General features: G+C 37.3%; 1 protein-coding gene across 1 annotated transcript in view; it reads right to left on the minus strand.

Moving 5' to 3' along the window:
• The window catches only part of CNTNAP2 (contactin associated protein 2), a 1,817,652-nt gene that overhangs the window by 313,328 nt on the left and 1,477,526 nt on the right, over positions 1–26,798 (minus strand). The gene's annotated exons all lie outside the window — the stretch shown is intronic.

Here is a 26,798-nt window from a genome sequence, read left to right on the forward strand (position 1 = left end):
CTATGAGTGCCTTGTTGATATGAATTCATTTGGCTCTTGTGAGAATCCAGAAGGGGAAATTAATTGCCACATTGTTCTGATTGGGCAGTGTCCAGGTTGTAACTAATCTGAAAATGGAAAAGGAAAGTGATACAAACAAGCCTGGGGGGATTTGGTCATTTTATTTCCTTGAGGTGCACACAATTTTGATGACTGCTTTTAATGTCACTTGGAGGCTGTAGCATTATTATTAGTCTGCTTGGGCTGCCATAACAGGGTATCATGGACTGTGTGGCTTAAACAACAGGCCTTCACTTTTTCACAGTTCTGAAGGCTGGAAATCCAAGATCAGGATGCCAACAAGGTTGGTGTCTCATAAGGCCTCTCTCCTAGGCTGGACAGACACCTTCCCCTTATGCCCTCATAGGGCCTTTCTCTCTTTCCTCTGTGCACACACTGTTGTCCTTTCCTCTTCTTATGAGGAAACCTGTCCTATTGGACTAGGACTTCCCCCTTCCAACCTTATTTAGTCTTAATTACCTTCTTAGTGGCTCTATCTCCACAGTCACATTGTGGGTTGGGGCTTTAACATGAACTTGTGAGGAGGACATGATTCATAATTAAGTTCATTCATAATTAAGTTTATAAAGCTTTAGTGTTGAAATTATTACTTATGTCCTCCTTCCCCCCCTTTGACCCCTTCAGCCATCCCCACTCCCCCACCCCCCATCTGCGTTCACTACCCTATTGTCTGTGTCCATGGGTTGTGCATATATGCATACAAATTCTTAGGTTAATCTCTTCTCACCCACCCACCCATTCATCTCCACATTCCCTCTGAGGTTTGACAGTCTGTTCCATGCTTCTATGTCTCTGGATCTATTTTGTTCATCAGTTTATTTTGTTCATATGTTCCACATATAAGTGAGATCATGTGATACTTGTCTTTCTCTGACTGGCTGATTTTGCTTGGCATAATATATAGTTTTATGTTGCGATTTGGGAAACATTACTTCTGGGAGATGGCAATAAGTTTCCTGAGGGGAAAAGAAGATATTTGGTTTCCCAAAGATGAGAAATGCTACATATATTCTATATTCCACTCTCAGAGGTCCCAAATACCAATGAGTATAATAAAAACTATGAGAACCTATATTTAATGTTGTTTAATCCAGCATCATGAAAAAAGGAATTCCTTTTCCCCAGGGCATATACTAGTATTAACACCTGAAGAAATACTGTTCTTCATTGTAGTAGTCTGTGAAACATGCTTTTGGCACTCTGTGGTTTCTGAGAGGCAGTTTTAATGGCAAATCATTTAAAAGGACTTAACAGGTGAGATTAAAAGACAGAAAAGTAGAGAACACTGATGAGTGTTCTTTATTAAAGTTGCTATGTCTGTAGTTGTATACTTGTTACCATCACACAAAGATACTGTATGTGTCTTAATATACAACTAATATACAATAGCTCTTGGACTTCGGTGATAAAGCCCATTAAATTAGTTGTACCTCCTTGGGGAAAAATGAGAAGCTACTCAACCCAGATGTCCATCAACAGAGGAATGATAAGTGAATTATGTAATATTCACATATTAGAATAACATTCTTCAATGAAATGAAATGAGTCATAACTACATACAAAATCACAGCGAATCTCAAAAACATATCACTGAGGAAAAAGTCAGACACAAAAGAGTACATGCTGAATGAGTCCACTTGTGTGATGCTCAAGAACAGGCAACATTAACCTAAGGTAACAGAAGTCAGAATAGTAGTCACCTTTGGAGGGAGTGTCTAAGAGGGGGGACAGGGAGTTAGGAAGCTGATCATGTTCTGCATCTTGATCTGGGTAATGATTGCATGGGCATAACTACATAGAAATGAGAACTGTCCATTTATGATTTGTATACTTCACTTCACAATTATTTTTTCCAGTGAAACATTATAGCTCAGGAGGGAAAATACACTGGTAGCTTATCATTGTTTTCTGGAACAAAATTGAAATTCCCAATCCTGGTCCCTTCATAATGTAAGCCAAAGCTACCCTTCCAACATTCCATATGCTCTGCGGGTTCTAGGCACATAGAATACAAGGTAGTATCCACTCCTTAACTCCTTGCCACATACTTTTCTCTATCCATGTTCCCTTTTCTGGAATGTACTTCCTATTTTCCCTGCTTATTGAAATCCACTTATCCTAAGGCTTTGCCCCGTTGTCATCTCTTCTGTAAAACTTTCCCTGACATCTCCAAAATCAATTAATAACTTTTCCTCTGAATTCGCATAGCAATTTATTTATATGGACAAGAAAGTATGGCTAACACAGATTAGGGATTTTCTAACACTTGCCTGGTTTCAAATATTTATCTTTTTGTCTCCATAGTACATTCCTATTATTTTTCCTAATTTTTGGATGGAAGTATGTAGCCAAACAAAAATATAACTCTAATGATATAGTAGGTTTTATAGTTCTCTGTTATCCTTACTTCAGTGTGACCTCCTTGAATAAAGATTATGTCTTACTCATTTTTGCAGTCACAGGACTTTTAAAAAAATCAATTGTAGTTTTCTTTTTAAAAATATTTTTATTTATAAATTTTAAAGAGAGGGAGGGAGAGAGAGAAATTCACACACATTGATTTGTTGTTCCACTTATTTATGTGTTCATTGGTTGTTTCCTGCATATACTTTGACCAGCGATCAAACCTGAAACCTTGGCGTGTCAGGACGACATTCTTGAGCTACTCGGGCAGGGCTGCAGCCACAGGACTTTACCTTGACATTGCAGTGGCAATCATCTGTGTATTGTAAGTAAATTTCACCTTCCTAAAGCAATTTGCATTGTGGATTACCATGGTATATTTTACTATCACATTTTTGTTGACATCATTAACTGATCAGAAGGCAAGATTTGATAAGATCATTACAACATCCATATTTTTCCTGGGCAGGATGGTATTCTGTTTAATAGAGGGTCTGGTGTCAAAGCGTGTTAAGTTTCCATATCCTTTCCCTCCATTGGTTGAGTGACCTACCTAAGTCTCAATTTCCTCACCTATTAAAAATCTGGGGTGAAATGTAAATGAGCTAGCATACTATAAATTATTAGCACCATGCCTGCCACAAAATAAGCATTCAATAAACATGAGGTTCAACCACATATTGAACTCTGACACATAAAAATGGCAGTTTTATATGCTTCAATGTAATTTAACCATTATGAAAATCATCATTATCACTTCCCTTTACAAGACTGTCCAACAAATGGCTCTAATAATTTCCTTTTTAATATTTAGTATGACTAGAGCAAAAATGATACACATGTATAAAAAAGGCTAACTCTGCTTCAGGCTGATGCTTCCTCCCAGGTAGCGAGGGGTGATTTCCATCAATAGCAGGAATGATTTCAAGATAGAGAGGGACAATTTGATCTTCAACTCTTCTTCCGAGCTTGGCTGCCTCCTGCTCAGCTTCATCAGCTTCAAACTTAATGCCCACAGCATAGAAACTCACATCTAACTCACGTGCACATGTTCTAACTAGATCCAAAGTGTGAGTTTCTTTAAACACTGTATCTACAAGCTGATTTGAAAAAGGACTCCTGAACTTACTTGTTGAGACTTTCAGACAGACATTTCTTCCTTATTCATTCAACAAATATTAATTGAAAGTCAACAAGGTTCCAGGCTCTGCCATCGGTCTGGTGGGGAATGCAAAAATTAGTCAGTTCTAGCTCTGATTTTCAAGGGGTATATGGCTTACTAGGCTCTTCATGTCTTATTTCTTCCTTAATTGAATAATTAAATTAATACAATATTCACCCATGACAGCACATCAGGGATCTTTCTGTTAAGTTTTCTAAAAGTGTTAAGCTTTCTGTTAAGTGTTTCTTTTTACTAAATTTCTGTTCCCTTTCCCTATTTTTTATTTCCTAGTATTCTATTTTTACAGTTCAAGAATAAAGTTTACCCCCTTTGAATAATTTTAATCTCCTAATTTAATTCCTTTAATTAAATTCAGATTCATTTAAATAATTATAAGCATTCTTAAGGGAACCATACATTTTAATTATAAGTAGGTAATAAATATTCCATTACTTTGATTCTGAAATAAAAATTATAATGCCAGTGACTAAAATTCACAATATTGTGAATCTTCTATTACAGAATTACCAATGAGAATAATCCACTAGGAATAACTACCTTGTTCAAGCTAGTTATAGCAAGTGCATGTGAAAGTAAATATTTCAATGTTACCTGATAGAAATGCTATTCCTTTATTTAATGTTTTTTTTAAACTTTTTATCTTTATTTCTTTACAGGGAAACTGTAGGATGCATTACTAATCATGCCATTTGTGGATACGCTGACCCTCTGAGAAGGAAGACAAAGTATAGCTCACAGGTCCCAATGTTTACAATGTGAACCAACTTGTGCGTGGATGCTCTGTGTTACCGGTTAAATGACTACACTAGCTCATTTCAAATGGGCATACAAGAGGTACCTCTCTAGCTTCACCAGGAAATATCCTTGGACTAGAAAGTAAAATAGATCAAAAGGAAGCACAATCATTTAGAAAGAGGCAGGAGAGAGATAGATATTTTTGTGTCAGCACATTCTAGGGATAAAAGGAGACAAAATGTTAAGGTAGGCAGGAGAGACAAGTTCAGTACAGGTAATATAAATTAATTGCTAGAAGGAAAATAGAAGCTTCTCAAGGACCCAGGTTGAAGATCTCTGCTGTAATAGGTCAGGTTGGAGAAGGAGAATGAGTGTATAAAATAAAAAGATACGTGATTCGGAAGGCTTTTCACGAACAGAGGGTACACTGGACTTCCACAGTCTATGTGCAGTGACTTCCCTGCATATAATTTGTGTCTTCAGTTAACCTTCCCAAGTTTTATTTTGTTGCACTTGAGAATTACCTGAATGTAGGCTGCTTGTTATAACCATACATCATAAGAAAGAAGGAAAAAGGCTTATTTCTAGGGTTTCAAAAATAAGAAACAGCCTAAGGCACTTGGATATGCAGCACTTTTGGTAGAGAGTTTCTGGGTGTCATAGGGACAGAGCCTAACACACCACTGTCTCCTCAGGAGGTTGGGCTTGTCGTGTGTGTGTGTGTGTGTGTGTGTGTGTGTGTGTGTGTCTTAATCCTCACTTGAGTATATGTTTTTCTTGATTTTAGAGAGAGAAGAAGAGATAAGGGGGGGGGGAGAGAGAGAGAGAGAGAGAGAGAGAGAGAGAGAGAGAGAGAGAGAGAGAGAGAAAGAAGAGAAGAGAATAGAGAAGAGAGAAACATAGATGTGAGAAAGAAACATCAATCATTTGCCTCCTGTACATGCCCTGACCAAGGATTGAACCCGTAACCTAGGTATGTGCTCTGACTGGGAATGGAACCCAATACATTTTGGTGTATGTATGGGACGACATGCCAATCAACTGGGCCACCTGGCCTGGGCTGGGTTTGTCTTGTTTTTAACTTACTTGTGATAAGAAATAATATTCTAGTTGGTGCCAAACACTGAGTATTAGCATCATTATTATACAATCTCCTTTCTCCTTGTCCATCTAGAATATTCTTATTTAGCAGGCTAATTTCAGACAATCCATATTTAGATATCTTTTAATTAAAAAAAATAGCTGATCCTTTCATAATACCACTATTACAAGCCAGGCATGCCTCATTGGTTAATCATCTTGCCTTACATCATGTTTCTTTGCTGCTTCAAATTTTGCCAGTGTTGGCATGAAGCTCCTTCATATAACCCCGACTTGTTCCACACATTCCTGAGTTATAGATGCTGACTTAAGCATTCCACTAAATAATTCACCTGCCTTGCCCAACCCACAATAAACACTGATTATTGTTTTTCCCATACCCAGGCAGGAACACTATCCTATAGTATCTATTATAATCCCAATTTAAGAGCCTAAACTCTAATCACTCCATGAATCCAATGGTTCTGTTTGTTTTGGGAATAGTGGGTCAAGGCAGTATTTGCATGAAGTAGTCAAGAGGGTTCTTAGCTTAAAGGAAGAAGAGAGTTGAAGGGCTAAAGCTTGGTCCTAGATAGTGACCCAGGCTTGGGGTAAAGCAATAATTTTGAATGGAATGAGATGCTTTCCAATTACTGTTAAGAAGAACGCAACAATAAACTGATTTAGGTGTCTTTCTTCACTTGAAGTGATGGTAGGAGCCTGGGTCAGACCCAGTGGCCTCAGTATTGGACACCCTGCAGCGGTCCTAGGAAAGGACCAGAGACATTCAAGCAGCAGCTGGAACAGGAGAGAAGGGTATTAGCAGATGCTTCAAGGCAGGTGGAAAACCTGTGCTTGCAGTCAACCTGAGCCAGCTGCTGGTAACTCTGAAATAGCTGAGTAAGATCTAAGTGTGGCTTAAGTTTCCAAGATTAGTAATTCAGATGGAACCAGAGAAATGCAATTTGTTACATTACATCATTTTTCCAAAGAGAAAGAGAAATGGTTTTTTTAAAACCATTACCTGTCTAAACTGGTATATAAATTTATAGGTATATTTGAAGAAGGAGGACATGGTGAGACAGACTAATTCTACTGGATGTTGAGGCATGAAAAAGCTAAAGCAACTGTAATATTGTCCCAGGGTTAAAAAAATCAGAATGCTGGAATACCACAAAAAATAGAGCTCAGAATCAGACCCACACATTTATGTATCCTTGATTTATGATGCAGATGGCATTGAAATGTGTGGGAAAAGAAAAGACTTGTCAGTAAATGGTGCTAGGAAGTGAGGGAAAATAAATATTTGACCATTGATATATACCATAGACAAAAAACAGTTACAGGTGAATTATAAATTTAAAATAAAAGGCAATATAACACTCATAGGAAATCATACAAGAGAATATCATCCTGATTTTCAAGTAGGAAAAAGCTTCTTAAATTAGACATAAAAGACACTGCTATAGACTGAAGGTTTGTGTTCCCCCAGGGTTCATGTGCTGAAATCCTACTCTCCAATGTGATGGGATTAGGAGGTGAGGCCTTGGGAGGAGGTTAGGTGATGAGCTGCAGCCCTCGTGAATGGGATTAGTGCCCACACCCACAGAACTCCCTTGCCACTCCTGACGTGAGGGCACAGCAAAAAGACAGCTGTCTATGAACCAGGAAGTGGATCCACACCAGACACAATCTGCAGGATCTTGAACTCAGCCTCCAGAATTGTGAAAAATAAATTTCTGCTGTCTATCAGCCACCCGATCCATAGCAGCATAAACAGACTAAGACAGACACTAACTACTAACTGCAATGGAAAAATATAGGGCTTTATGAAAATCAAGAATGACAAAATACTATTTCAAGATACTATTAAGAGAGTAAAAAGACAAGCCACAAAGTGAGAGAAGAAATTTGCAATACATAAAACTGCAAAAGGGCACATAACTAATGCACATAAACAATGAGAAGAAAGACATACCAATGGGAAAATGAGAAAGAGATTGTCACTGTCTGTCACTTCTAGAAATCCAAAAACTCCTAAAAAGCTGCTCAATCTCATTAGCATCAGAGAAATGAAAATTAAAACCTCAATGAGATGCCATCACACAACCACCAGACAGCTAATTAAAAAATACCCCTGATATTACCTAGTGTTGATGAATATGTGGAACTACAAACTTTAAGTCACTCTTTCAGACATGTAAACTGGTAGAATTGCTTTTAAAACAATCTTTGCCATTATCTACATATGTTGAAGAATCACATAGTCTTTGATAAAGCAATACTACTCATAGAATAGATCCGACAACAAACATGCTTTTGTGCACCTAGAATTATAAACAAGAATGCTCATCTCCTGGCTTTATTTGACCAACCCAAAAGTAGAAATAATCCAAGTGACAATCAACAGTTTAAATTGTGGCATATTTATAAGTAGAAGATTACAATGAAATCAACTATATCTGTGTAAAACAATATAGATGAACCTGACAAATTTAATATCAAGCAAAAGCAAACCAGGGATAAAATCCAGACAGGATTCCATTTATATAAAATAAAGAAACTTGCAAACCACCTATCTGGTGTTAGAAGTCAGGGTAGTGGATACTCATGGGCAGATGGGAGCAGCAATGGTTCAGAGGAAACATGAGGGATGACCAGGATCCTCCCTGTTGTCTTTTCATCTGTGTGATGCTTAACAAATAATTCTTTGGGATAAAGGGATAAATCATTGAGTTATGCATGTTTGATCTTGTGTATTTTTCAAGGTTTCTTATATATCATAATAAAGAGGCTTTGCAAAAATCTATAATAATAAAAGCAGAATATGCTAATTAGACCAGATGACCTTTCAGGTGAAGTCGGAGCTACGAGGGAAGCCTGGGTCCCAGGTGCCAGAGGGAAGTCGGTGCTGGCAGCCTGGGGAAGGAAGGCCTGCTCTTGCATGAATTTCGTGCATTAGGCCTCTAGTCCTATACAATAAAAGCCTAATATGCAAATTATTGAACCAGGAGTTTGACCAGGGGGTGGCATGGAACATGGTGGGTGTCAGCAACGTAGCGCTGGCAGCGGGCAGCAGTGGAGGTGCTGCCAGCCCTGATGGGCCCCGATTAGAGTGGGACCACGGTGGGTGGTGGAGCAGGTGAGGGGGCAGTGCAGGCCAAGGTGGGTGGGAGCAGGGGCCTCATCGCCTGCCCCCCCACACCACCCTACAGATAGTGACCAGTGGTGGTGGGGAGGGGGGGCCACCGGGCCTGATCAATTGCCCCATAGGCGGGATGGTAGAGCAGGTGAGGGGGTGGCACCAGGCCAAGGTGGGGTGCCAGGAGGGGCTGCAGGGCTGCGAGGCTAAGGGCATGAGCCGGGGCCCAATTCCCAGAGGGACCCCACCAATGGATGAATTCATGTACCGGGCCTCTAGTAAATTCATAACATATTGTGGGACAGATGAAGGTTAGGGAAAGATGAGAGAAAGTTTTCATTGTATATGTTTGTATAATTTTTGGTTCTTCAAACAAATAATGTGATTTTGAAAAACATGAAAAATTAGAAGATAAACTAAAATCTCACATGAGAGCCCTGTGGTCCATAGTCTATTTCAGCATCTGAGTGTAAGGAAGTATATTAGTTTGCTAGGGCTGCCATAACAAAATATCACAAACTGGGGGGGTTAACAACAGAAAATTAATTTCTCACAATTCTGGAGGCTAGAAGTCCAAAAGCAAAATGTCAACAGATACGGTTTCCTCTGAAGCCTCCTTAGCTTACAGATGGCCACTTTCTCACTCTGTCCTCACATGGTCTTTCCTCTGGGCTTCCTCATATCTGTGCCCTAATCTCTTTACGTATAAGGACCCCAGTCATATTGGATTAAGACCTACCACAAAGGCCTCGTTTTAACATAATCAGCTCTTTAAAGAACTTATCTCCAAGTATAGTCACATCTGGAGGTCCTGGGAGTTAGGACTTCAACATACAGATTTGGAGGGATGCAATTCAGTTCGTCACAGGAAGGATGCCTGTGCATGGTAGCCTTTGAGCAAGGCAGAAAAGCAGCGGGTGCTGTTTGGATCTCCTAATGAGCTTCTCAGACTAATAGCAAAATTTCATCTGCTGACAACTATATTCAGATTTGGGAGAAATCGGAGGAGATTTGTAAACTTTTCTTTTGGATGTAGCCAGAATTCTTTCCTTTCTTTTTTTTTTTTTTTTTTGTCATAGCTCATTGAAACATGCCTCAAAAGAAAACAGATTGTCTGATATGTTCTGTTTATCTCATTGAGGGCTTTTCTTTTCTGCCCCCTGCCAAAGAAATAATCCTCTTGAGATATTCTCTAAGAGCCTTTTGGAAAATATTATTGAAAAATATGCACATTGATATTCGCCCATGTATTTGTGCTTCTTAAAAAATGAAAAGTAACCAAATTCCATGTAATATAATTTAAATTTAATAATGCATATTCATTGAGTTTATTCAAATATAGCTATTATTTTATGGTAGCTGAAAGAACTAGTATATATGACCAATGCAAGTAGCTAAGTAGGCCAAGTGGGCTGTAAATCCTGAACTGTTTTCAAGATTTGCAATGTGAAAACCGTAATTTTATTTTGCTATGGAATTCTTTCTTGGGGGAAAATATTTCACTGTGAATAGCTCCTGTGTTACAATGTGCTTTGATTACTATCAGTGATTCTTAGGTCAAATGTGTAACCCTCAGATCCCCAGTCACCCTTTGGGTACTTGCTGGGCTGAGGTCCCCAGTATGTATATGGCTCCTTTGCTCTTTCACCCATATCTTAGCCTGTGGGTCCAAGGTTTATCTTTCCCCAGAAGAAGAGGGATTACTGTTCCACTTGGCCATTGACTGTGCATCCCATGAAGGCTGAGGGGTGAGCAGGCCAGTGAGTTGCTCTCTGTCCTTTGATTCTACACCATGCAATCCATTTCCTCTGCTACATGACAGAGTACTAGGGCAGAAATTCTCTCAGTGTGGCCTGGGAACAACTGGGGATCCTGAAGACTGTTCTGGGGGTCCATGAAATATTGGACCGAGCTACTTTCATAATATTAATACTAAGATGTTATTTTCCTTCCTTACTCTTAGTCTCTCAAGAGGCTATAATAGAGTTTTCTAGAGGCTACATGGTGTGCGATTACAATAGACTGAATATGCGAACCCAGATGCTTCTATTAAGCCAGGCTTTTTAAATTGTGAAAACATGCTAGTTTTCTCACTAATCTTGTTTTGTTTTGGAAAAATATAGGTTTTTTTTTTCATAAAAGTGTGCTATGTTAACAAGAAGTAGGTTGCTTATGGTTCTTTTTTTTATGTTGTTGTCTTACTGTACCTTTAAAATAAATAAATAAACATAGCTTTAAATTTCTCATACATATTGATATGTAAGACTTATATAAATATAAGCTTTTTGGATCCTCACTTGTTACAACTGTAAGGAGGTCCTGAGATAAAAATGTGTGATAACCAATGCACCAAAGAATATAATTGTAATACACATGTCCAATGATATTTGTTGTCCCTAAAAAGAACTTTCAGAAGCCTTTCCTCCATTTCATTAATGGTCAGAAATTCAGTAGCAGTGACACTAACTGTTCCACTTTTTGGAGCCCCCAAGAATAAAGTGGATGTAGTTGTTTTTGTAGTGATCCTGAAGGCTGGGTGGAAAGGAAGGGAGCTGTGAGAGAGATCTCACATTTTCCCCTTATAGTCACTCTGAAATGTATCAGGAAGCAGTAGCAGAATTTCTCCCGATTCTATTAGAGCTTCTGCCTAGAAATCAGAACACCAGCAATGATCCCCTGCACAGGGGGAAAGAGTACAGGTGAACTAGGGAACCTAAACCAGGAGAGTCTATACTGCTGACCTTCTCCAGTGACCTCTGCCACGGGCCTCTCATTACTTCTGAGTTTCAGGCAGACAAGTCCCTATTCAGCGTCTAATGATGGCCCTGCTGATAAACAAACTTGCACAATGGGGCCAGACAAGACCTTATAAATATTAACACACACTCATTGTCTGACATGGGACACAAATAAGATGCCTGCTTTGGGGAGTTGTATTTTACCAGAATGCAGTGCCTATTCTGTACTTACCCCAACTGCTCTGAAAAGTATTCTCTGCTCAAATTTTCTGAGATCATCTGGTATGCTGCTATTCTATGTGAATTTTCAAGGGTAGTATATATATAGACTGTAGCTTTTCCCCTAATTTTTAGAAAAATCAAAATGTATTTATTCCTGGATCATTTATTCACATATCCCAGAACTACTCTGGGTAGAACACAGTTTGAGGAATGCTGTCTGAAACTAAGAAGGAAACTTTAATAGGATTTCAGTCATCAGAAACCAAATAGTGACTGAGGAATCAGTTTTTCAAAGGTTTTTATTCCAATCAACAATAAGAAGTTCATTGTTTCATTGGGACTCGGGTGTGCACACACAACTGAAATGTAATTGAAACAAAATTTTACAAAGTATTTACCTTTACAATGTTTGTGTACTCTGCCATTTTACATTCTATGCCAGGGGTGGGCAAACTTTTTGACTTGAGGGCCATAATGGGTTCTTAAAGTGGACCGGAGGGCCGGAACAAAAGCATGGATGGAGTGTTTGTGTGAACTAATATAAATTCAAAGTAAACATCATTACATAAAAGGGTACGGTCTTTTTTTTTTTTAGTTTTATTCATTTCAAATGGGCCAGATCCGGCCCGTGGGCCGTAGTTTGTCCACGGCTGTTCTATGCACTATAGTTTAAGAAGTGTTGGTCACAGGCCACTAAAATGACATCACAGCCCAGAACTGTGAAATCCAATGCTGTAGGTAACTCCATCAATGGGTAAAACTAGGCCACTTTAAATTACCCATTATCTCGTAACATGATCTTGAACAAAACAGAAAAGAGTATTTACTTCCTTTGTCTACCTGCTATGATTAAATTTTAAAAATTATATAAAAGCACCTTTGTTTTTTTTTTTAAATTTCTTTATTGATTAAGTTATTACATATGTGTCCTTATCCCCACATTACCCCCGCCCCCCCCCCCCCACTCATGCCCTCACCCCCCTGTTGTCTGTGTCCATTGGTTAGGCCTGTATGTTTGCATAAAAGTCCTTTGGTTAATCTCTCCCCTTTACCCCCACCCTCCACTACCTTCCCTCTGAGGTTTGACGGTCTGACTGATGCTTTCAAAAGTGCAAAGCATTTCACATATAAGCTATTGTGATCAATTTTATCTATGATGCATTTCCAAAGAAGAGGAGACTATATTTGGTCAGATTTAAGACAGGACCAAAGAAACTGGAAGAAAAAAGTAGTATGAAATGCTCTCATCTTCTTTCACTGCAATCATCTCTCCTAGTCAACCATTCAGTTTTTTTAAATCTTTATTGTTGAGAGTATTACAGATACCCCCTTTAAACTTCCCCCCATTGCCCCTCTCCACTCAGTTCCAATGCCACCCCAGGCCTTCATCTGTGTCCATGGGCCATGCATATATGCATATAAACTCTTTGGTTAATCTCTTCCCAACACCCTCCCCCCTCCCACCTGAGATTCATCAGTCTGTTCCATGTTCCCATGCCCCTGGTTCTATTTTATTTGTCAGTTTATTTTATTCATTAGATTTCACATATAAGTAAGATCATGTAACATTTATCTTTCTCTGACTGCCTTATTTCACTTAGCATAATAATCTCCAGGTCCCTCCATGCTATCTCAAAGGGCAATAGACCCTTCTTTCTTACAGCTGCATAGTATTCCATTGTGTAAAGGTACCACAGCTTCTTTTTAAAAATATATTTTTTATTGACTTCAGAGAGGAAGGGAGAGGAAGGGAGAGGGAGATAGGTTGCTGCTCAACCACTGAATCGCACTGGCTGGGCATGCCACAGCTTTTTTATCCACTCACTACTGATGAGCACTTGGGCTTTTTTCAGATCTTGGCTATTGTAAATAACACTGCTATGAACATAGGGGTTCATATGTTGTGTCTGGTTGGTGTTTCAGGACTCCTAGGTTACATTCCTAGAAGTGTGATCACAGGGTGCAAGACATTTCTCTAAAACCATTCAGTTTTAACCACTCTGATGCAACTATGGAAGAATTTAGCCAAAGGGTTTTGAGGTCTTTTGTTAAAAGCAATTTCCCTGCCTACCCCATTCTTACCTACCCCACCAGTGCTGATATGAGTGCGGAATGATCTTAGATTTGCAGCTCCACCATCCCCTCCTCCCAAGGATGCTATCTCTTTAGGGTCCCTGAGTCTTTTTTTTTTTTTTTTTTTTTGTGCAACCCTATTTATATCAGTGATTTTCAACCAATGTACTGCGGCAGGCACACTGATATGCCACAAGAATTTTTAAAACATGAAATATTTGAATAATTTGGTTAGGAACACTGACTTATTTTTCCTTAGACAATCGAATTAAAAAATGGCAACAGCCAACACAACAATAGCCATTCAGTGTGAATGAATAAAAATTATATATATATGTATACATTTGTCTATATATATATATGTATACATATATATATATATAGACAAATGTATACATATATGTGTGTGTGTGTGTGTGTGTCAGATCGGCAAAAATATGATAGATCTTTTGGTGTGCTACAGAAATTTTAGTAATTAGTTTATGCGTACCTTGAGATGAAAAAGGTTGAAAATCACTGATTTATATAATGATCAGTTTCCTTGTACAAAGCAATAAAAAAAAAGGAAAGCTTTGAAAGTATATATTATTGTCTACAAAAATGATAACCACAAGATTCAATTTCCATTATGTTGGATGAGCTATACAATCCTCTTTATATATAGACTGGATATTTTTGAACAATCATTATCTTTTTTAAGTAAAATTCATTTAAAAATACAATCTTTCCTAAAGCAAAGTCTTTTTTTAAAATTGTTTTATTGCTTAAAGTATTACAAAGGGTATTACATATGTGTCTCCCCCCCGCCCCCCCGCCCTTGACAATCCCCTGGCCTCCCCTACCCCCCAGTGTCTTATGTCCATTGGTTATGCTTATATGCATGCATACAAGTCCTTCAGTTGATCTCTTACCCCACTCCCTCCTGCCCCCAAACCCTCCCCGGCCTTCCCGCTGCAGTTTGACAATCAGTTTGAGGCAGCTCTGCCTCTGTATCTATTATTGTTCAAAAGTTTATAATGGTCTTTATTATCCCTGAATGAGTGAGATCATGTGGTATTTTTCCTTCATTGAGTGGCTTATTTCACTTAGCATAATGCTCTCCAGTTCCATCCATGCCGTTGCAAATGGTAAGAGTTCCTTCTTTTTTACAGCAGCATAGTATTCCATCATGTAGATATACCACAGTTTTCTAATCCATTCATCTACTGATGGGCACTTAGGCTGTTTCCAGATCTTAGCTATGGTGAATTGTGCTGCTATGAACATATAGGTGCACATATCCTTTCTGATTGGTGTTTCTGGTTTCTTGGGATATATTCCTAGAAGTGGGGTCACAGCAAAGTCTTTTTAATAAAATTGATCAATGCCCATCTGCTGTGGCTCCCGTGCACCAAGAGGTTATGGGTTTGATTCCTGGTCAGGGCAGATACCCAGATTGTGGGCTTGATACCTGGTAGGGGGTGTGTAGGAGGCGGCTGATCAATGTTTCTATCTCTCCCTTCTTCTCTCTCCAAAATCAATAAAAACATATTAAAAAATAAAATTGATCAATTCTTTGCTGTCTTCTAATGACACTCTCTGTAAAATTAGAAATGAGCTTGTTTCACTATTTACAACTACAAAGAGCTGCTAATATTTCATATTATACACTAAATTAGATATGTAGCATAAAAATAGAAATTAAAAATTAAAAACTAACTTTTAATACATTTGAAATATATAATACATTAAAAATGTACCTCCTTTTTTGTTTCCAAGAAAATTTAGGTTAGTTATTTTAAATAATGTTTAAGAAAATCTTCTGTACTGCTAAGCTGATAAAGCTATCTCTCTTTTAGTTTATAATAGCTGTTATGTCTACCTTTACATTGGGCTTATAATGTAACTGGAATTGATTTATATTTATGCTATAAGGTGGGGTCATTTCATTTTTTCCCTATGGATAACTGAATGTCCCACAACAATTTATTTAAAAGACCATCTTTTAATTTTTTTCTCTCATTGTTCTGGCAGGTGAATTATGTAATAAATTAAGTATAATATATGAGTAAATCTATTTTTGGACTCTTTGATGTTTCTTTTGGCTATATTTCATCCAATTTTACCATTGTGTTTAAAATTAAAAAAGCTGTTGTGTGTGTTTGCATAAAAAATACTTTACCAAATAAATTAGAACTAGTTATAATATGATAAAGATGTCAATACTACAAAATGGCTTTAAAAAGCAATGAAGTACACCAAAAAGTATAAAACATTGATAAAAGAAATTGAAAAAGACATAAATAGATATTCCATGTTACTGAACTAGAAGGATGTTCTTAAAATGTTCATATTACCCAAAGTGAGCTATAGATTCAATGTAATCTCTAAAAATTCCAATGGCATTTTTCACAGAAATAGGAAAAAAAAAATCTACAATTTGTATAGAACTACAAAAGACCCCAAATAGCCAAAGTGATCTTAAGAAAGAACAAAGTTGGAGGCCTTACACATCCTGGTTTGAAATTATAGTAAAAAAGCTATAGTAATCAAAATAGGATGGAATTGGCATAAAAATAGACACACAGAGCAATGGAATAGAATAGGAACCCATAAATAAATTCATGTATATATGCTGAATTAATTTTTGACAAAGGGGGCAAGAATATAGTATACAATGGAGAAAGGATAGTCTCTTCAATCAATGGTATTGGAAAAACATCCAAATGGTACATGTGGGTGCCCACATGTAAAAGAATAAAATAGGAACCCTGTCTTACATCATATACAAAAATCAACTTAAAATGAAATAAAATTATTTTAACATAAGACCTGAAATTATAAACTTCTTAGGAGAAAATATATGGAGTAAGCTCCTTGACATTGGTCTTGGCAATGATTTTTTTGGATGTGAAACCAAAAGCAACAAAAGCCAAAATAAACAAGCAGAGGACATCAAACTAAAAAGCGTCTGCATAGCAAAGGAAACAATCAATAAAATGAAAAGTCAATCTATGGAATGAGATAAAAGACTTGCACACCACAAATCTGATAAAGAGTTAACATCCAAGATGCATAAGAACTCTATTACTCAAGATCAAAACAAACAAACACACACACAAAAAACAACAAACCAACAACCAAAAAACCACAAATAAACATACAAACAAGAAAACCAAATAACATAATTTAAAAATGTGCAAAGGACCTGAACAGACTTGTTTTCCAAAGAAGAAACATAAATAGCCAACAGGAAGAGGTACTCAATATTACTAATTATCAGGGAAATGCAAATAGAAATTAATTACCTCACACCTGTCAGGATGTCTATTATAAAAAAGACAAGAAAGCCTAGCTGGTGGCTTAGGGATTGAGCATCACCCTATGAACCAGGAGATCAAGGTTCCATTTCCGGTTGGGGCACATGCCTGGGTTGTGGGCTTGATCCCCAGTGTGGGGCATACAGGCAGCAGCCGATCAATGATATTCTCTCATCACTGATTTTCTATCTCTCTTTCCCCCTCTTCCTTTCTCTCTGAAATCAATAAAATAAAATAAAACAAAAAGACAAGAGATAACAAATGCTGGTGGGGATGTGGAGAAAGCACAACTCTTGTACACTATTGGTAGGAATGGAAATTGGTGCAGCCACTATGGAAAACAATATGGAAGTTCCTCAAAAAATTAAAAATAGAACTACCATATGAACCAGCAATTCCCCTTCCAGGTATATATCCAAAGGTAATGAAATCATTGTCTTGAAGAGGTATCTGCATTCCCATGTTTACCGCAGCATTATTCACAACAGCCAAGATAGGGAAACAACCTAAGTGTACAACAACAGACGAATGGATAAAGAAAATGTAGTACAGATACACAATGGAATATTACTCAGTCTTAAAAAAAGAAGAAAATACCACCATTTGCAACAACACAGATGGTATTATACTAAGTGAAATAAGCCAGAGATAAAGAGAAACACAGTGTGATTATCACTTAGAGGTAGAATCTCAAAGAAAAAATATGAACTTAAACTCCTAGAAACTGAGTAAAACAATAGTTGCCAGGGGCTGGGGGAGGGGAAAATGTGGAGAGGTTGGTAAAAGGGTATAAACTTTCAGTTATAAGATTATTAAGGTCTGAAAATCTAATGGATAACATGGTGACAACAGTTGATAATACTCTATTACATCATTTGAATTTTGCTAATAGAGTAGAACTTGTGTTTTCATGCACAAAAAAGAGATAACTATTTGAGGTGATGGATGTGTTAACTCAATGGTGGAATCCCTTCACAATGTATAGAAAATCATGGCCCTGACCGGTTTGGCTCAGTGGATAGAGCGTCAGCCTGCAGACCGAAGGGTCCTGGGTTCGATTCCAGTCAAGGGCATGTACCTTGGTTGCGGGCATATCCCCAGTGGGGGGTGTGCAGGAGGCAGCTGATCGATGTTCCTCTCTCATCAATGTTTCTAATTCTCTATCCCTCTCCCTTCCTCTCTGTAAAAAATCAATAAAATATATTTTAAAAAAACACACAAAACTCTTCTTTAAAAAAAAAAGAAAAGAAAATCATCATGTTCTATACTTTACATATGTTAAAATTTTGGCAATTATACCTCAACAAAGCTGAAAAAAGCAAAATTCATACATATATTTTAAAAATATAACCTACAATCGAATACACACACATATATATACACATATATATAGTACACACACATATACTCATATATACATGATTCTGTTTTTTCTTTTTTACACTATTTTAAATTTTTCATACTAAGATTTCTATGAATAAAAAACTTTTGTTAATTCCACCAGACTCTGTCAACATAAAGGGACAGACAATATTTTTTACTGTTGTATTTTCAATGCACAGAATTGTGCCTAACACACTTCGGATAATGAACACTTATTGCTGAGTGATGAATAAATGAACCAATGATCATTTTTAGGACAGTCAATTCAAATAATTATCTAAAATTTGGAAAAAAATTACCTATAGTATTCAAATAGCAATTAACTGAATAACCATGTGTCTCAGTACTAGGAATATTTATAACCACCAAATATATAGAGGAATAATATTTAATAATTTGCAAGTAAATTATGTAAATGCCAATGCACTCAGTTAAGTCATCATACCATTATTGTCTTTTCTGCTTATTGTTCCTCTTTTCCTTCTGTGTAATTGCAAGGTTGTGGTTAAAATTCAATGATATCTCTTCTACTCACACAACAGCTTTTATTATACTTAAAATTATTCTAGGTCACTTGAGGGCTACTTCCTGTGATAGTATAACATTTGAAATATACCTGAATCTGAGTTCCACAAATTCTTGAAAGGTAATTTAAGACTTTACAGAGGATTTGGGGGAAAAAAGCACCAGAGAGAAAATTATGTTGCCAATGTAGGATATCTTAAAGTCATCCTCATTCATGTCTTGCCCCATATTTCACTGACCAATCACTTCCCCTCATTTTCTCCCCTGAAAATATTTCATTTGCTTTCTTTCATGTCTTACTGCCATTCTATACCATTGTTCTTTTATCTTTTCTAGGTTATCTCAGTCCTTTTCTCCTATAAATTGGTTTAGTTTCTGTAGTGCAAGCATGTCAAACTCAAACATGGGCCAAATAAACAAGTTTTAAGTTTACTAGTATGTGGAACACAAAAAAGCAAAAGTTTCAATTTTCATAGAAATGTAGGTTTATTTCGATAGAGACATGCCGAATAGGAAGGGCTAAAAAGAATGAGTAATTAACATAAAATAATAGAACATTTTAATAAAAATTAATATTTTTTCTTGAACATTAACTTACCACACACTGAATAACTGCACAAATTAATAAGTGTAATGCAAATAAACCTATTTTTCTTGTTCTCCGAAAGTGAAGTATTTCCTGTTGTGCACACCAAACAAGCCAGTACAAGAATAATGACGTGGCAATTGGCTGCTAAAATATTCGCTAGTATTAGTGGAGAGAAACAGTTCTACTTGGCATGTTTGGCTCATGGCTCATGCTTGGCTTCCTGGCATTCTCCCATGTAGCCCACGGACATGTGGACCTCCCAACACAATGGACTAGTGGACTGCAACTAACCTGACACTGTACCGGACCCTGTTCTAACATGAAATGGAAATTCTGGACAATGGCTCTGATTTTAGTTATACTGATACTCCAGCGACATCTCTTCCATGACTGGAATAAGGAAAATGGGACTTTGGAAATGCAGGGACTTAACTCCACACAAATAAAGATGATTCCCATGTTAGTCTCAGAAAATTATTTTTCTCAGGATATTATAAGAAGTCCACCAATAGAGTTTCATCAAACTTCCTTGATCTTTCCATCTTTTAGAATGTCACTGAGATCACTAATTTTATTTCTTGCTAAGACCCAAGTTTCTTTTAAACTCCTTCTTTCTGGGAAAACAACCAGCTACCTTGGGCTATAATTCATTCACATTTGTGTTTCTATGTCTACGTTTCTTCTTTGGGATATGTTGAGTCATACAGGATTACCCCTCATATAATCCATGGCTTCAGAGAGAGGATTTTTCTTTCTGTAATAGACCTAAATATATACATTCTATCCTGTGTGGTTCTGATTAGCTTGCTTGCAATTTTTTTTTTTTCTGAGATGGCTAGAATGAAATCCTAAAGACATCACTGAGCATATATTAGAATGAAAGAAAATTTATAATGGACTTTGAATAAACCATAACCAAATCTACATAAACATGCATTTGTAAAGAGAAGTTAATTGTTAAGATATGTTGCTCCCCCCTATTCCTAGATTATGAGGCAAATAAAATAATTGCATAGCAATGGAATTTAATTTGGTCACTGGCCATGAAGCCAATAGAGACCATATTTCCTTTTGAAACTTAATCATCTCCAGGAATTATGAAAAACAAACAAATCCCAGTTTATTTTTAAAATAGTTGAGTCATTTCAAAAAAAGAAAGCCATTTCCAACTTTAACTCATTGAGCTCCCACTGTGTGCAGGGCACTCATTTCGCCTTACAGGAAGGTCCAGTAGTTTTCTTTGTAATGTGAGAGGCCCAGAGGACTGAGAAAATCCTGCTATGGCTTTGACACATCTCTCTCTCCAACACCCACATTGCTCACCAATACCTGCTAATCAACAAGAATTCCACCCTCGTTGGAGAACCATCCTTGACCACTAAAGAAATTCAGAACATGCCACCCCAAAATATGCCATTTTGGTATATTGATTATTTTGAGCCTAACGCACTTGAAAAAAGAGCAAATTCAGATAGAGGCTTTCTCTGAACTCCCCTACCTGCCTAAAGACAGATCCACCATAAGGACCTCAGTTGTGGTCAGCCCCCTCCCCCGTCAGGAGTTTCATCAACCAGGGAAGACTGACTCTTATCTCAGGAGAGGAGACTGAATGTCCCACCACACCCAGACAAACTTGGTCAAAAACTATTATTTCTCCCATCTAATCTTTTATTAGTAAAGGTCATTCATTTTTTTCCCTAAAAATTACTTACCTTTCCATAAACTGTCTCCATCACTCCCCTCACATTCCCCTATGAGGATAGTCTACTGTAAGCTCTCAAATCTCACCATTTTGGGGAGTTATTCACTGTTTTTGTAATGCCCTATAAAAGTAATATTAAAAATTAATACATCTGTATACCTTTTCTCCTGTGAATGCGTTTACACCTAGGCAGACAGAGGGAAATCTCTCCTTCCTTATAGCTACTCCTGACAGCTGACATTTGGACCCTCTCTTGTAAAGCTGCACAGAAAACCTCCCACTGTGGCCTATGTTAATGGTTCTCTGGCTGGTTTTCTTCCACATAAACCAACTTATCTAGTTGATCTTGGTACTTCATTTTCTGATGTTTCTTGGTCTACAATCTCTCTGTGTCACCGTCTCTTGAGTTTTTGTTCACACTTGGGGTTTCTGTCCGTGATTTGTTATACCAAAAGGTAAATGTGGCAGGCACAAAATTAGAGGGGCACTTCACCTTTCCTCCTCCCTCACTTCATTCCTGCGCGGTAGAAGCCTGTTCATACTGGTGGACCAGACACTAGACTTGTTTACTCTGCTGACACTCTGCTGAAGACAGTGGACTTCCTGAGAAGCACTCAAGGACAAGGTTTACAGGCCTAATTGCTGTGTATTCGTGTTGTGTGTTGGAGAGTGAATTAGAAAATATAAAAAATTGGAAAAAGGAACTCCTGGGAGTACATCCAAGGCACCCAGGTGGGAAGAGTGAAGAAAATAATATTTTAAACTTAAATGTTTTTATTGATTTCAGAGAAGGGGGTAGAGGGAGGGAGGGAGGGAGGGGGGAGAGAGAGAGAGTGAAAGATCAATGATGAGTCGCTGCCTCTGTACATCCCTTACTGGGGATTAAGCCCACAACTCGGACATGTGTCCTGACTGGGAATTGAACCGTTACCTCCTAGTTCATAGATTGATGTTCATTCACTGCGCAACACCAGGCGGGCAAGATCATAATTTTGTAAAACCATCTCTTGGAATCCAAGTATCTGTGTGATTAGCTATGAGGAAAAATGTGTGTGTGATAATAAACTGCCTGAGTGCCCTCCCAGGTGTTACACACTGGATGACAGAAATACATAAATAATTCATTTCCTTTTTTTATCTTCATGGTAATCAGCACATTTCCCTCTACTGTCCCAAATTAAAAGCTTTTTTCAGCCCCCAAATTTGTACATGACCCCTTCAAACCACAAATTTACTTTGCTTTACAGCTTTTCTGCCTTGTACTGTAAATGTTGAATAATTCAGACACAAATACACAGAGAAAAAAAAACTATTACATTTTAGAGTTGAAAAGATCTGGGAAATGTAACTCTCTTCTTTCCTTTCTTCTCAATTATCCCAAATTGATTTAAAAATCACATTTTGCTTTGTTTCCTAGAAATTTAAATTTTATGTTAAAATTTTATCTGTATTTACACCCATCACATATTCATAGGTCCAAATCAGTCAGTGGCAAACAACATGAATCTTTTTGAAAATATTTGCTATGCTCCTACCAAAAAGAAAGAAAGAATAGTAAAACCATCACAAAACACCTCCTTAGAGGAAAGACATTTTTTGGCCATTGATTTGTTTAGCAATTTAGATATAATTCTATGCAATCTATTGAAGCTATGCAGTGCAGAGAAAATATTACACATTCCACCTTAATATATTCCTTTTGTGTATTTCAAGAACTGTGCCTGAAAGCATCAAACCTTAAATTATTATGTAATTGGCAGGCAGCAAATAACAATTTCAAGTTCCAAGCAGTACCAAGGCCAAATGGAAGAAGACTTTTATAATGGCCATGACTAAAAAAATTAAAATATAGCTTGAAGGATTATCTACAAATTGAGCTATAAACCCAGCCAATAGTGGGGAGAAGCATGTGGAGAAAGAATTTGTTATCATCAAAGTATTTCACTTTGCAAAATAGCTGAGCCTTCCTCCTTCAACTGTTTAAATGTTCTGGCCAAGCACAAGTCATTATTTGGAATGAACTTTTAAGAAATTTCAAGCACATTTAAGACAATGGCAGACTATAAAAGCAATTACTAATTTTAATTTTCCCTAGTATGTACAACAGTTGCCTGTAAAAGTACTGGCAAAACTCAGTCACTTGTCAATTTCCCTCAGCTTGTAAACACGGGCATATGTCTCTTAACATTATTTTCTTCTCAGTTAAGACTTGACAGAAATCTTGCCCATAGGCAGATGGTCTTTTTAGAAACATGAAATACTGCTTCTTCCATGTGCTGTCATTTTCATGTCCTTTTAATTATTTTTTAAAAATAGCATCTCTAGTTTATGTATCATGAACATCTTGGAATATCAGGAGTCAATGTAGAATTATCATACTGCCACTCATTTACTTAATATGAGTGCCCATGGTGGCTTGCCTGTAACAGATAGGCAACATTTTATTCTTTAATATTAAATATTTCTGAAGTAAAAAGTTATTATGCTGTTTTGATTTTCAAAACTGTGGAACGAATAAACAAATGAGAATGAGAAGCCAGAATTCTTGTTCTTCCATTAAGTAGAAGATCCATTAGCATTTAGAAATAAAAAGTATAATGTCTACAAGTTATTCTGCATGGAGATTGACAGACAGGGAAAGTTCCACAATGAGTAAGTCTTCATTCCAGTAAAGCATGTGATTGAGCTGACATGCTGGGACATGGTTGAGTGACAGAGATGCTCAGTGCACTGAGCATCTTCAATTAGTGTGTCACATGTCTGTTTTGGGCCTCCTTACGCTTAATATTGTGAGCAATTGTTGCCAGAAGATTGGTGGGTGGAATTCCTCCATCACTAGTGGGAGTGGGGTTCTTGCAAAATCTTCAGAAAAGGAATTTCCTAAGACTTGCACAGGAGAATGAATGATTTTTATTTGCATGGAATTATATTTCTCTGTTTGCAAGTCCCACATCCTTTAAACCAGTCCTGGAAAACATGAGCTGGGGATTTAGTAGAGCTAAAAGTAGGACCAGTGTCTAGAGTTTCCATTCCATGGTGAGATGGGTCCAATGTAGCATCAGGCTAGTTAAAGTCCATTAATCCATTGTGTGGAGTCCACATGGTTATGGGCCATGTATGAGAATGCAGGGTGTGTGAGCCCACTTCAACAGGAGTCCTAGGAGAACAAGAGGGCCAAGAGCGCAAGGGAGAGAACTTTCTTTGTTCAGGAGTTAAGTATCTCAGATTCTGCACCCTTGCAGTGGCCACACCTATTCTGGCCACTGACTTGCTCTCAGGTGTGACTGACAGGTAAGCATCTTCCCACATCACCCAGACCTTATTGGGCATGTGTCTATTGTCCAGTTCTTTCCCCCATCAATCTGCAGGGAACAGATTTAGAGGTTAATTTCAGCTTCCTACCAAAGCTGCATAAATGGCATGCCTATATCATTTAGTTTCCCCTTTGCTTCATTCCTGTTAAATTATAACCAAGTTGTTATAAAGGTATCATAATAACTTGGAAGAGAAACTATGCTTATTAAATTTGCAGATGGGCCAAACTTACACATTTTCATAATTTTTAGCAAGATTAATATGATTGAAATAGGTTAGATGAATAAAACAACAATATATAATCTAGTAGGATTAAGTGGAAAATTTTCTGATCTGAATTCAAAGTATAGAATAGAAAGATATGCCTGGACAAAATTTATTTCATGTAAAAATGGTTAGAAGACTTTACACAAAAGTGCTATCTGCCAGCAGTGAAATAAATGAAGTTTTATAAAAAGTTAATCTACTGTTGGCATGCATTGATAGATCTAGTGTCCAAAATGAAGCAAGATGTGTATAGTTCCGCTGCATTTGGCCTGAGTCAGGACATATGTGAATGTCTGTGTTTGTGGTTGTCGTAGTCAGGAGAACACTGACAAGAGCGTTGGTATCAGGGAAAGTAAGATGCTAGAACTGCTCCGGGAACTGGGCATTTTCATTCTGGAGACGTTTAAAGACTTGACCATCATTTTCATATACTCAAAGGGCTTGGAAATAACAAGTGTATGCTTTCTGTATTTTTTCCCCTGCACAGGGCAGAGTTAGAATGACTGAATCTAAGTTATAGGAAGACAACTATGACTCAAAGGAGCTATAAAGCCTCCAACGTATTGATCAGTGCTCTGACCAGCTGCATGAGATACCAAGGCACCCGAATAGGCTCCTGGAGTCCCTGGTTGGAATGTCACAGATAATGTTTCTACAAAAGGTGGAAATTGAGGTGGGATGATCTCAAGTTAGATATCATTTCATCACTTTATGATTTCTTAAGCAACCTGTCTTAGGAGTTATCAGGAAACATTTACCCTTTTTTGGGGGACTTAAAATATTATAACTAAGACTATTATTGGGACTGACAGTGAAATGGTATGATAATTTATTTGTTTCATGAGATTTTCTGAAAGTTTTTATCTTACATTTAGAAACTCACTCTCAGTGAAGTTGGTTTTCAAGATCATTTTGGACCCACCATTGCTCTGTGAGCTTTAGCATGCATTTTGTTTTCCCCACCAGAGGCAATCAGGCCTGGGTGATTTTTGATACACACACATAGCGTGCGCGCGCACACACACACACACACACATTGGTAAATTGGGGTGTAAAATTGCTTCAAGAGTGATTTTCAAAGCTCTGATCTTCCTGGTTTTGAAGCAATTGTGTGGAAAAGCAAAATTTATAGCTTTGAAGGACACTAAAGGTGATTCAGGTTAAACTAAATAACTCTCAGACCCACGTGGGAAAAGAAGGAAAACCTTTTGAATGAGGTATACTTTTCCTTGAAAATCTCTCTCTCTCTCTCTAACTAGAAATAGGCAGCTGCCTTTACTTTTGATCAGAATAGGATGGTATTTTGAAAGCTCCTTTGTTATTCACCTAATGCCTTTAAATACCTCCTTTACGTGGTTTGAGTTTTCCTATAGGCAAGTGACTACAGAATTCTATGTGTGTAGGTCAGTGATGGCGAACCTATGACACGCATGTCAGAGGTGACACGCGAACTCATTTTTTGTTGATTTTTCTTTGTTAAATGGCATTTAAATATATAAAATAGATATCAAAAATATAAGTCTTTGTTTTACTATGGTTGCAAATATCAAAAAATTTCTATATGTGACACAGCACCAGAGTTAAGTTAGGGTTTTTCAAAATGCTGACAGGCCGAGCTCAAAAGGTTCGCCATCACTGGTGTAGGTGCTAGAGGACCCAGATAGATTCCATGATTGTTTTTTTTTTTTTTTTTTTTTGGAATTTCTTTTTTTTTTTTTTTTTTATTATTATTAGTTAAGGTATTACAAATGTGTCCTCATCCCCCCCATTAACCCCCAACCTCCCCCCCACACACACTTCCATGATTGTTTTTAATCTCAGTTAAATGGTATGATAATTTATGTGTTTCATGGGTTTTTCTAAATGATTTTCTCTTCTGTTTAGAAACTCACTCAGTGAGGTTGGTTTTCAAGATCATTTCCACTTAAAACATATGGCTTCTTCGTTAAATCCAAGTAAAATATTATCTGCTTCTCCCTCCTTTTTGGTTACTGATACATATTCTAACTATAAAATGGTATTGTGTTAATATTGATTAGGACTTTTAGAAAAGGCCTTTTGACTCAGGAAAAGCAAACATGC

This window comes from Myotis myotis, unplaced genomic scaffold (genome assembly GCF_014108235.1).
Source record: "Myotis myotis isolate mMyoMyo1 unplaced genomic scaffold, mMyoMyo1.p scaffold_m19_p_11, whole genome shotgun sequence".
Classification (NCBI taxonomy): domain Eukaryota; kingdom Metazoa; phylum Chordata; class Mammalia; order Chiroptera; family Vespertilionidae; genus Myotis; species Myotis myotis.